The 10813-nt window shown below is 41.0% G+C and overlaps 1 pseudogene; it reads right to left on the bottom strand.

The window, feature by feature from the left end:
• Positions 1–574: 574 nt before the first annotated feature.
• On the bottom strand, positions 575–6132 carry LOC581126 (annotated as a pseudogene).
• Between the last annotated feature and the right edge of the window lie 4681 nt (positions 6133–10813).

Raw genomic sequence — 10813 nt, 5'->3', positions numbered from 1 at the left:
AATCGACCAATTTGGCTATTCTCGTTTGGAAGTTATATATCACATCTACATATTCTGAGATTTTCATGGTCGCAGCTACCATTGTACAATCGTAGGCGCTATTTGAAATTTATCAAAATTTTTATCAAAGTGTTTTAGAGGCTAATATTTCTAGTGCTTATAATACATCCACAGGGGCATCCAATTTTACCCAAATTGTAAGAAATCACTATCCAATATGTTTATGTATATAAATATTCAATGTTCTTAAATTTAAGTTCTAAAATATTGCTTTGAACTTATATTTCCTTAACAAATGCTGCTCGTGACGTCCAAGATTTTCGTTCGTGGCTTGACCGACATTTTTCATTTAATTTATTTCCATAATAACAGCAAATACAATTTACAAAGTCATTCCAATTAAACTATTAACAAACGAGAAATATACATAATATGGTTTATGCAATGCAGTAAAAGTATACAATTGAGACTAAGAAGATAATTGCTTGCTGTATTACGGTGGAAACTTCAAAGCATAGCTTGTAATTTAGGTTCCTTAACATAAGATATCATAGTACAATGTATCATAAAGTAGAAAAAAACAAGGACAAAGATGGGGAAAACGGGACGAAACAAAACAAGACAATACAATCATGACAAGACAAGCAAAACAACACAAGCACAAGAAAGGGACACTTAAGTTTGCATTCTGCAGCTATCATGCACGAAAATCATTGAGCGACATTGGTTGCTATAAACCAAATTCCAAAGGGAAATGTGTATTGTAATCATGAATAAATGCTTGCACTTGAAGCAAATGAGCACAGTGTTACATTGATCCTTTAAAACTAGCTTTAACTTCAGATTTCGTTTAAATGCAAACAGACTTGGTGAGACTAATCAAGAGAATTCCAAAAGATCGGGCTAGCGTAAATTAAAGTTTTCTTTAGACAAAGAGTTTTTAACATTGGAATATGGTAATAAGAAGATTGTTTCGTTGGGTAATCGTGGAATCTCTCATTTTTTTAAAACAACAAAGTTAATGCATGAGGCAACTCGCCCAGATTCAGTTGATACACATTACAACCCAGACGCAGATTATATAAATCAAATATTTTTTGAGCAATAATGGAATAAAACAATTGATTTGAATGGGCTAATCTTTTCTTATGACAAATGATTCTCATTGCCCTGTTCTGTAGCAACAATAATTAATCCAGTTGATATTTGGAGGAGTTGCCCAATGCTAATATCCCATAATTTTAAGGTTAAAAGTACACTTGGCCCGACATGTAGAATGAAGTCCATTGCAAATGATGATGATGATGATGGCTGGAATCTAATCCATTTCATCAATAGTAGGCCCACCACTGCCTGATTATGGTGAGTTCGCCTATAGTCCGGGATGACCTGAGTTACTACCTGCGTGTAATTTAGCCATAATAGGAGAGCATGTCTTCTGCAACTCTTTGAACTTGAACGAGAATTCTTCCTTATTTGCCAAAGGGTTGTTATACATCCAAGTAATGACGTCATCAACAGCGGACTTGACGTTGTAGGCATAGCTCTCGAGTTCGTCCCTGGCCGCGACGCGTTCCCGCCTAGCATCATCTTCGGCCTTGAATCTCTCGGCATCGTTGATCATGCTCTCGATTTCGTCTTTAGAGATCCTTCTGCTGTCGTTAGTGATGGTGATCTTGTTGCTACGACCCGTGCTCTTGTTCTTGGTAGTGACGTGCATGATGCCGTTGGCGTCGATGTCGAAAGAGACTTCAATCTTAGGGACGCCCCGAGGTGCAGGAGGTATACCGGATAACTCAAACTGGCCAAGTTGATTGTTGTTTTTGGTCATAAATCTTTCTCCTTCGAACACTTTGAAGGCTATGACAGACTGGTAGTCAGCAGCAGTAGTGAAGGTTTTGGCAGCCTTTGTAGGAATTATTGTGTTCCTCTCAATGAGCTTTGTCATCATACCTCCTCTTCCTTCAATGCCAAGAGAGAGAGGAGCCACATCGACTAGAAATACATCTTTGATTTCTTCGCTTGGGTCACCAGATAGGACGGCAGCTTGGACAGCAGCACCATAGGCAACAGCTTCATCAGGATTGATAGACTTGTTGAGATCCTTGCCGTCGAGGTCTTCCTGGAGAAGCTTCTGGATCCTCGGGATTCGTGTTGATCCACCGACAAGTACCACGGTGTCAATCTTGTTCTTGTCGATCTTAGCATCAATGATGGCCCTCTCCACTGGCTGCAAACACTTTATGAAAAGATCCAAACACAGCTGCTCGAATCGTGCTCTGCTGACACTGGTGTAGAAGTCGATACCTTCGTACAGTGAGTCAACTTCGATGTTTGCTGAAGCACTGCTTGACAGTGTTCTCTTTGCTCGCTCTGCTGCAGTACGGAGGCGACGGAGCGATCTTGGGTTGGAACTCATGTCTTTTGTATGCTTTCGCTTAAACTCCTCGGCAAGATAATGGACTAGTCTATCATCGAAGTCTTCTCCTCCGAGATGAGTGTCACCGGCTGTAGAATTCACTTCGAAAATCCCATCTTCGATGTCCAGGATCGAGACATCGAACGTACCACCACCGAGATCGAAGATGAGGACATGTTGCTCCCCCTTCAGCTTCTTATCGAGTCCGTAAGCTAGGGCGGTAGCGGTGGGCTCGTTGATGATTCTGAGGACGTTGAGCCCAGCGATCACACCTGCGTTCTTCGTCGCCAGTCGCTGTGCATCGTTGAAGTAAGCGGAAACAGTGATGACGGCATCGCTGATCTGCTGGCCAAGATAAGCCTCAGCTGTCTCCTTCATCTTGGTCAAGACCATGGAGCTGATTTCTTCTGGTGCCATCGTCTTCTGTTTTCCCATGTACTCTGCCTGTAGCATTGGCTTGCCTCCTTGGTTGGTGACGGTGAAAGGCCAGTGCTTCATGTCTGATTGCACGTTGTCATCTGTGAATCTCCTCCCAATAAGACGTTTGGCATCAAAGATTGTGTTCTTGGGGTTCCTGTAACGATAATAAATAAGAATAGGTTATTGTCACATGTAATTAAATCCTACATGAGCATAGGCCGTTGTAAGTACATGTACTAATTAGTGTAAGTAGCAGCGCATGTTGTACTTCTACTTCTACTTCTATGGTAATACTCATCAACGCCTAGGGACGGATCCAGGGGGGAATAGGGGCACGTGCCCCCCCCCCCCCCGGCCACCAAAATATGTTAAAATCAGCCCTAAATTCGCCAAAAATGTACTGAAAAACAGGGACGTGCCCCCCCCCCCCCCCGGCGCACAAAATTAAATAATTGTTTTCATTAAAAAAATATATATAACCAATGGCTGGCCAAAAAAGATGACCTTACCCCCCCCCCCCCCCCCAACGGAGCAAAATGTCAAATTTACAAATTTCGTGACCAAAAAAAAGTTTCCCCCAGGAGCTCAGGGGCTTTATACATTAAATTACCGTCAGATGAGCATAATTATTTTGATACCTTATTTGCGACACTGGCAGGTCACGAATTGGTGTGGGGTCCAGGGGGTGGAGCCCCCAGGAGCTCAGGGGTTATATAAATTGAATTATTGTCAGATGAGCATGTTTTATACCCTATTTGCGACACTGGCAGGTCACGAATTCGCGTGGGGTCCAGGGGCGGGGCCCCCGGAAGCCCAGGGGTTTTGGGCAATAAATTACGGTCAGATAAGCATATTTTGATACCTTATTTGTGACACTGGCAGGACACAAATTGGTGTTGGGTCCAGGGGCAGAGCCCCTGGAGGCTCAGGTTTTAGGCATTTTATAATGTTCAGACAAGCATGCAGTGGGCCCGCCTTATGGGCCCCGGGTGGGTTCGAGGGGGTGGAGCCCCGAAAACTTAGGGGTTTTAGGCATTTAATTACGGATAGATGAGCATGTTTTGATACCTTATTTGTGACACTGGCAGGACACTTTAGGCATTTAATCACGTTCAGATGAGCAAATTGTGTTTATTTTTTCATTTTGGCCCGGAAATTAGAAAATTACGTCGTCAGATATTTCATTCAGTGACTTAGGAGGAGGGGGGGGGGGGGGTTGTTGCTTTCTTTAGCACACACAAACAAATCTTTCCCCCTTTTTTTTTCCTTCTTTTTTTTACCAGAGGGGGGGGGGGCGGGCCCCTCCCCCCTGGTTCCGCCACTTTGCTGACCACACTTAGAAGATCATCTCCCTTCATAGTATAAGTGTGCATAATGGGATGTCTCTTTCTGTGAATTCGCATTTAGTAGCATTTCTTGGCGTTGAATTGCATGTGCCAATTATAATCACAATGTCAAGCGAATATTGAAATGCAAAATGACGAAAATCTAACAAAATATGTTTCCTCCCTGTTCCCTGTTAAACTCTCCACTTCACACTTTCAAATTACTGCATGGTCACCCTTGTTGGGAGATTAAAGATACTATGTCCCTTTTACAGCCAACATCAAAATCTGTAGAACTTTGCAGGAATTATGAATATGTCATGTATGTCCTATCTGTGAAATTTGAACGTTAGCAGTGTCCTAATATTCAAATTATGCAATGAAACCCGTTTACTTGCTAGACTTCACTGTCAGACAATATTGAGTGTCTGACTGGCTTTTCTTCTTCTTTGGTAAAAACATACATAAAATGAGCTGTAATATAAAGGGTACATGAGCATTTGTCTACATCAATAACCCACTTCTTGTAGTGACCAAAATTAAACTGATTGAATCTTTGCGCAGCATAAAACGTACGACCATTTGGTAAAATGGTCTGAAAATCAGACTAATACTTACTGGCTCTATAGCTCTTAAGTCGATTCGACAACTAATAGTCGTTATTTTCCCACTTAAAGACATTTTCAAGCCCCCCCCCCTTTTTTTTTGGGGGGGGGGTTCTAAATGAGTACAGTCAAACCTGCTTTAGTGACCACCTGTCTAGAAAGACCACTTGTCTACAAGGACCACATGTTTCCCTTGGAAATGGTTTCTCATTGAAACATGTACTTAAGGAACCTGTCTACAAAGACCACCTGTCTACAAAGGCCACTTGTTTGTGTTTCCCTTGGGCGGCTGCTATAGACAGGTTTGACTGATTATCTTTCATATGCCGTTGGAATTTAACCTTTTCATTTTTTTTTTGGCCTGCAAATGGGACATAGTACCTGTAACACCTAGTGAGTTTCTTTTTTATAAAAAGATGTTTTAATTCGTCCACCAGTCATTGAAATTATATGTTTGTCACTTATAGTTTTGGATAAACAATTGTTTAAACATAGAAAATGTTAGATGCTGCTTATAAGTATCGGCTTGCATGGTGATGTTGATGTACAGGCTTACGGTTGCACCATGTGAGAGAGGGGAAGGATAGGGGAGTCCTGAAAAGGACTTTTGGTAGTCTTTCTTGAGCTTATAATTCTATAGATGTATAGCGCCGCCCCCCCCCCCACTCAGTGTTATTTAGGGTACGCATATGCTCGTTCCCTCTTTTTGAAAGCACCCCCTATCTGAGGACTGCCAACATTTTCGAACCCCCCTTTCGCGGGCTTTTCACGGGCTTTTCCTGCCTTGGAGACCCCCCTAAATCAGGAAAAATGCTCAATGTACCCCCCTAAATTCGGAATAATTTCTCAGGAGTCCAAAGAGATGAGAGAAAAAGGAAAAAAAACACCCCCTTTTTAAAGAAATCTCCGGGTGAAAAGTCAAATACACCCCTTTTTTTTACAATTCTCGGGCCGGACTTTGTCGCACGAAAAGTACCCCTTTACCGGACATTTTGGCAACACGCATGCGTTTATTCCGACCCCTGAGTGGGGGGGGGGGGGGGGGGCCGAGAGCGCCGGTTGGAGAGGATGGGCAGTTAGGGGGCTCGACGTTTCGAACAGGTTGACTATCCGTCGTCAGGAGTGGGGAATAGAAAATGTTATAATAAACTTACATTGACGCCTGATTCATTGCGGCATCACCGATCAATCTTTCTGTATCTGTGAAGGCAACGCAACTAGGTGTGATCCGGTTACCATGATCGTTAGCTATGATCTCCACCTTCCCATTCTGAAAGACCCCAACACAAGAATAGGTGGTACCCAAATCAATTCCAATCGCTGGTGGTTTTACTTTTGCTAGTGCCATTTTTTTAATGATGAAAAACCGTCTGCAAATATCAGTTTAACAAATTATTAGCAGGAGTTCTGGTCTGAAAGTGGTTGAACAGCTGTAGAGATAGAACAAAAGCGTAGAAGAATTTGGCAGTTGAGAATATTTGCCTTCTTTTCTTTCAGAGAGTCGTGTGAACTATGAGAAGTCGTTATTCCAATTGGAGTTTGAGATACGTTGAGCCGGGTTATAAAGCACAAAACACCGCGTCTAGAGAAGCTTCGTGAGTGAACACAATAGGAGATTAATAAACAACATAAACTGCGAGGTAAAAGTCAGGAAGTTGTAAAGCACACACATAGCAGCATTAGAATAATTTTTGTGTATCAAATTGTCAGACGACCTCTATTGATTCTCAACATTTTAAACATCACTGTACAAAACTCACCAGATTAAACTAAAAATAGGTACTTTAGTGACAATATTTATTGATGACACCTATAGCAGTAAAATACAAACTTCTCAACTAACCGATGTTGAAAAAAAAAATTCTTAATAGTCCAAAGATCGAGAAAATACATATTTTCCAGTTCTGTGGAACAATCGGGTATTCCCCCCCGACCGTTATACTACGTCACGTTTGCACTATGAACTTCTCGTGTCTCGGCGAAGCTGGCGTCTAGGCCATATAACCCGGCTCATCGGCAGTCGGGCTTCAATTTGAAACTCGACAAGTCGCAGTTCACACGACAATAGGGACTTTTAGATTTGCGTGGACCGATACGTGTGACGTCCATTCAAGGCAGTGCATTAAAAGGACGTCGATCGTAGCGATCCACGTTTTCGTTGTGCAAATCTCTAAGTCCCTATTCCGAGAGGAAAACTGAGGCCAGAAATTCACTTGCGAAGTTATTCCATGCGGGAAGTAAACATTTTACTCAAACTTGCGTCAAGCTAATTTAGAGCATCTATTGAACTTGTAGGATTTGTGAGGTCGCAGTGCGAAAAGAATACATCATTGTAAAGAGGAAAAACCCAATCCTGATGGGAATATAAGCACATACTCATAACGGAAGTCTGAAAAGGCCTTTGATAAGCAACATAATTATATCATCTATATACGCGAGCAAGAGTAAGGAGCGAGTTTTAGAGAAATTACTCTTATTAATTTTAAATAAGGGGCACATTTAATGATGAGAGGAAAAGGGGCACTTATCAAAAGGGATAAGACACTTTTTAGAAAAGGAAAGGAGCACGTGTCAAAGTACAAAGGGTAATTATCAGAGGTGAAAATGGGGCACTTCCTACACCTGAAAAGAGGCACTCACCAGGGATGAAAAAGGCACTAATGAGAATGGGAAATGGGCATTTTCGACGGAAAAGGGGCACTCATCAGATTATGATGGGGGCATTTATAAGAGGTGGAGGGGGCATTTATGAAAAGGGGATATATCCCTTATAAGGGTAATGGTAATGGTTTTATTGAAAATTCATTTGCAGCCAGATGGCTGAATTGCAAAATTGTGTACATTGTGTAAAAACATAACTAATCATACAAACATAAATAAACTACAGTAAAATAATTATTGGAAAGGGAAAAAGGGGCACGTATCACTGTTAAACGGGAAATTATCAGAGGTGAAAGGGGCACTTATCGAACATAAAAAAGGGCACTTATAATAAAGGAAAATTTGCATTTGTTGAAAGAAAAAGGGTCACCGATCAGTTTCTAATAGGGCATTTATCGGAGATGAAAGGGGTCTTTTATGAGAAGGGGGAAGCAGCTCTTATTAAAAAGAAAAAGAGGCACATGTTAAAAAAACTGGGCACTCATCAGATATGAAAATGGGTAATTATGAGAAGGGGAAGGGGATTTATAAGAAGGAAAACGATTATATATTAGAAAGGAAAATGGGCACGTGTCAAAATAAAAGGGGCAGTTATTAGAGTTGCAATGGGGCACTCATCAGAGATAAAAGGAGCACTTATCAGGAGGGTAAGTGGCCCTTGTAAAACGAGCATAACGGAAAACAGTATTTAACTACTGAAGGAACCACCCTACTTTAAAAATACTGATAAATAAATAATAAATATCTCAGATTCGAATAGGGGGAATTATCGGGGCTGAAGTGGGCACTTTTCTGAAGTATAACGGAGTAAAACATCTCGTACCTGCAAAGAGTCATTTACCAGATATGAAAAGGGGCATTTATGAGAAGGGGAAGTAGCTCTTTGTTTTTAATAGGGGCACTTAACAAAAGAAAAAGGGGCACATTTGAAAATAAAATGTGCGCTTATTTGAGTTAAATAGGGGTAGTTATTACAAGGGGAAGGGGCACTTCTTACAAAGGAAAAAGGGGAACTTGTCAAAGTAAACAGGGCACCTCTCAGATATGAATAATGCAATTATCAGAGGTGAAGGGGGCACTTATCAAAAGTGAAAAGGGGCACTTCTTGTACCTGAAAAGGGGCACTTACTAGAGATTAAAAAGGGCACATATAGCAAAGAAAAATGGGAACTTTTCGAAAGAAAGGGGCACCTATAGGTGAGAAGGAGGAAGGGCACTTTAACAAAGTAATAGGGGCACGTGTGAAAGTATAAAAGAGGCACTTTCCTATGCAAAAGGGACACTTTCGGGGTACGGGTGCGGGGTATGGGGGTAGGGGGTTGGTGGGGGGGATAAGAGCACATTTAAAAAAAAAAAATTTGTCCCGAAATTTGACGGATCGACATTTCGTTCCGTTGGGGGGGGGGCATTAAAACAAAACAAAATGAAAGGGGGGTTTCCTCCAAAACACACCAACAAAAATTGAGGGGGGTTTAACCGGTTCAGAGACGGCTGAAATATCCATAAATATAACGATTTCTTATACTTGTGTACCACCACAAATATTAGATAATTTGAAAAAGTCGTTGAAAAAACGAAATAGCGCCTTTTACGTCGTATTTTAGCCAATGCTGATGTTTGCTTTTTTGTTGGCATATTCGTGTTGGTTATATTAAGCACAACCAGCCGGCCCATGTATTGTCATTTTTAATTAAATAATTAATTAACTGTCACCGTATTTTTTTTAAAGTGGAGCTGAATTGGTATGATCGTATTGGCTAAATTTTACACATTTTGGGGTCTAAAATTTCCTTCATAGCAATTTTAGGTTCTAAAAGGGCACTAAAAATGTCATAGATAATAATAAGAGCAATAACCATGCACTTTGAAGGCATTTGCGGTCTGAAAAAGAACTCAAATATCCCTTTAAGTCAATTTTAGCTAGATTTATGGGGAAGCTAAGGAACTAAACGATATGGTCTTTTTTTTCCTTCATGATGACGATGATGATAAGGATGATTATAGTTATTATCATTGTTGTGATTGACATTATTATTATCATAATTATTAAAATCATTACGATTATAATTATGATTATGATCATCGCTGTTGCTATTTTTGATGTTTTTATTATTATAACTAGTAGTAGTAGTAGTAGTAGTGGTAGTAGTCGAATCATTATCATCATTCATCATAGTTATTATCATTTGCCTCAAATGGGACAACACGATTCCTATTTCAGAGGGAAAATAACCCAAACAAATGGCATTTAGAAGTCCATTACAGAATTTTGCAATTCAGTTCTCCGTAGGTGAAACGTGACACATCTTGTATTATTAGTTGTTTTGAATCATTGCTTATTTACAAATGAACTTACAACTTAAATATCGACTTCAAATTCTGACTTAATCCCTAAATAATTTCCACAAACTCTTGAAGGTGCATGCCCCTTGTATTGATTCATATCGGATTTTTTTACTTGATAGATTATTGAAAAGAACTTGTATCACCCCAATAGCCGCTTAACTCGATTTTTTTGTGATTTTTTCTCCTTTTCAAGATCTTGCTGTGTCTTTCCTTTCTTCTGTATGGTTCAGTACAGGGCGCTATTCGATCTAATGGAGGTAAGTGCTATTTGACAAGAGCAATGGAGTCAGGCGCGCCGGAAGCAGTTTGGGATTTGGGGGCAAACGTTTCAGGGGGGCTCACCTTCCAGGGACAGTGGCGTAATGAGCAAAAACGTTTGGAAGCCTCGGCAGGGGGGTCAAGGGGCTGAGCCCCCGGAAGCTCAGGGTTTTTAGGCCTTAAATTACGGTAAGATAAATAGATACCTTATTTGTGACACTGTTAGGTCACTAATTGGCAGAGAGTCCTGGGGGCAGAACCCCCGGAAGCTCAGGGTTTTAGGCCTTAAATTACGGTAAGATAATCATATTTAGATACCTTATTTGTGACACTGTTAGGTCACTAATTGGCAGAGATTCCTGGGGGCAGATGTTCAGCAGCCTTGCCTGACAAACATAAAATGCCCTACCCGGACCACTGAGGAAGGCGATGTGATGGAGTATGTACTGAAAGGGGCTCCGAATGAACTACATACTCTGTTCAGCCAGTTAGATAACAAGATCGCCTACCATTACGTCTGCAGAGAACCAGGTAGGAAGCTATCCATGCTAAAGCTTATCAGTACTAGTGTAAAGGAGGGATTAGACCACCCTGCAAGGTCACTGAACATGTGGCTATCTCATCAACCCAACTATCAAATAACATAAGAAAAAGAGGATCATGGGGGACCAATGGTCACCGATTGGGTATAGTTTGTTATATATAGAGGGCGCAAGTAGCTACAAATAGTGCAGTGGGCCTTTAAAAGAGGGCCATGATGACTGCCGTACCTTTAAAGC

Source organism: Strongylocentrotus purpuratus, unplaced genomic scaffold (assembly GCF_000002235.5).
Source record: "Strongylocentrotus purpuratus isolate Spur 01 unplaced genomic scaffold, Spur_5.0 spur5_scaffold_18, whole genome shotgun sequence".
Classification (NCBI taxonomy): Eukaryota; Metazoa; Echinodermata; class Echinoidea; order Camarodonta; family Strongylocentrotidae; genus Strongylocentrotus; species Strongylocentrotus purpuratus.
The sequence above is the reverse complement of the archived record's forward strand: the minus strand, read 5'-3'. Positions and strand labels throughout refer to the sequence as shown.